At 49.5% G+C, this 2,500-nt stretch overlaps 1 protein-coding gene across 2 annotated transcripts in view; it reads left to right on the forward strand.

The window, feature by feature from the left end:
- The window catches only part of LOC143121919 (roundabout homolog 2-like), a 55,143-nt gene that overhangs the window by 20,745 nt on the left and 31,898 nt on the right, over nucleotides 1-2,500 (forward strand). The window lies entirely within an intron of this gene.

A 2,500-nucleotide genomic window follows, 5' to 3' on the forward strand; every position in this document is an offset into this window, starting at 1 on the left:
AGTGCCAATCAGCGCTTTTAACCTTCAAGACTTAAGGTTCCATTTTTCTCCCTCCCTCTCCCCCCCTCCTTCTTGAAACACATTCATATTCTGTCCATCATGCCAGTTAACCTCTGCGAGGCCGTTATCCACTCGTCCGTATTGTTATCGCGGGGCGGGAAGGCAGAGCCGGGCTGCTAGCTGCCCCTCGCCACCCTAACGCCCTTGGATCAGCGCCGCCATCAGCTCCACACATCATTTATATGTCAACGCCGGCTCCATACTGCTCTATACATGACAGATGCATCTACCGATAACCAATACGTGTTTGTGTACCGTGCATACAAATCCCATGTCTGCACACACACACACACACACACACACACACACACACACACACACACACACACACACACACATACATGACTGCAAAAGCACACGCACACACACCAACATCTATGAACCACACATACACACACACACATGTTCATGCATTGATAGGCTCACACATAAATCTCCTTGAAAGAATTAGCAGAAACAATTTAAGCAGAGAGAGGTTTTATTTTATCATTTATCTTCGGCACGTGCCGTCCCTGAATACCCCCCTCTCACCCCCCCCTCCCCCTCTCACCCCTCCCTCTCCTCCTGGCCCCCCGGAGTGATAAATTTGCCTGTCACCTCACGCGGGCGGCGGGAATATGAGCATGTGTAATAATGTAAAAATAATTACCCAGGGGAGAAGGTGCGGTGGTGCTCCCCCCCTCCTCTCTCTCTCTTTCTCTCTCTCTCTCTCTCTCTCTCTCTCTCTCTCTCTCTCTCTCTCTCTCTCACTCTTGCTCCCTCTCGCTCTCTCTCTCTGAAGCCCCCCTCAAAGCGGCTCTGTGCTCTGCTGGGGGTGCAGGGGCTCTGAAGAGGCCCTGATTTGAATGACACCAGTTACTGTCTCAGAATGCTGCCTGCACTGCTGGGGTCTCCTGAGAGAACGGATAGAGTACAGAGGAGACTCCTCTGCTCTCTCTCTCTCTCTCTCTCTCTCTCTCTCTCTCTCTCTCTCTCTCTCTCTCTCTCTCTCTCTCTCTCTCTCTCTCTCTCTTTCTCTTTCTCTCTCGTTCTCTCTCTCTTTCTCTCTCTCTCTCTCTCTTTCTCTTTCTCTTTCTCTCTCTCTCTCTCTCTCTCTCTCTTTCTCTTTCTCTCTCGTTCTCTCACTCTCTGCTCACAGCTGCACTGTTAGCCTTGATCACACCTGACTCACTAAATCCACTCCACTGAGCAGGGGAAGTCCCCATGCTTCTAGTCGAGTTCTGACCTATCTGTTAGGTGTGTGTGTGTGTGTGTGCGCGCTCGCGTGTGTGTAGAGAGATGAAAAGTGAAAGAATGTGTCTTTAAACGTGTGTAACCTGTGTGTGTGTGTGTGTGTGACTCCACCTTACACCACCCACTCTTCTCCTCAGTCTACTGCTGATAGATTGAGCTGGCTGACTCACTCTCAGAAGTTCCCCTCGTCTCCCATCCTCCGATGCATTCCTCTCCATCTTAAGTTCTACTTTACAAAACATTCACTAACAGGGAGTCATTATCACTTATTGATCATTCGTCATGTCCACAGTCCACCTAATGGCACAATCAAAAACAAACCGCCGTAATGGCTAATGAAACATGTTTTTGCCTAAAAGCCCTTCCTCCCTAATGCCCTGTCTTTGATCAGTGTGTGTGTGTGTGTGTGTGTGTGTGTGTTGGCGCTGTTGACGGTCCAGATGTTGCACCCTCTCTCCCCATCTGCCCGCTGGCAGGCCGGGACGAGGGGCGATGGCCCTCTCGCGGAGGGGGAAAATGTGTTCATTTGTTACCCGCCATGTTTATTGCATTAATTAGACAATAGCAAATGAAGCCGCGTCTGTTCGCGGCCGCTCATTGGCCGCTGCCAAATTGCCCTGACTGAACAATTACACTTAATCGATCACAGAATAAATGATTCATGGAAGATGAATAGGCTGCAGACTGGTCGGGCCTGGGACGGGCTGAACTTTTGAGCCTGCTTGGCTGTGGCTGATGAAAGCCGATAACGACTCACTCTCTCTCACTCGTTCGCTCGCTTGCTCTCTGGGCTGTGCCAATGTGGGGAGTGCAATTAGGCTCTGGTAATAACTTCCTATGTGGACGCCAATCGATATTTATGCTAAGAGCACACAGGAACACACACACACACACACACCCACATAGAGGCATTTTTATAAACACTTTTTACACAGCCACTATTTTTTACATCTTGTTGCTGTGGGAAGGTATTCTGTCCCACCGGGTTTTGTGGTGGAGGGAATGAAAGGTAGTGTTTGTGTATGATCATATGAGTATGTGGGTGTGTGTGTGTGTCAGGCATACTAAGGTGCGTAAATCAGAAATGTAAATTCTGTGGTCCAGCGTGAGCTAACTGTAATTTAATGTGGGGGCTTTTAGTTTTGGTCAGCGGGGCGTGTGTATAGCGCCGGCTGATTTATGAACTGAGGAGGGGGATTAACGTCAC

This window comes from Alosa pseudoharengus, unplaced genomic scaffold (assembly GCF_046254945.1).
Source record: "Alosa pseudoharengus isolate Yale_2024_CS ecotype anadromous, Long Island Sound unplaced genomic scaffold, YU_APseudo_1.1 YU_APseudo_1.1_scf_13, whole genome shotgun sequence".
NCBI classification, from domain to species: Eukaryota; Metazoa; Chordata; class Actinopteri; order Clupeiformes; family Clupeidae; genus Alosa; species Alosa pseudoharengus.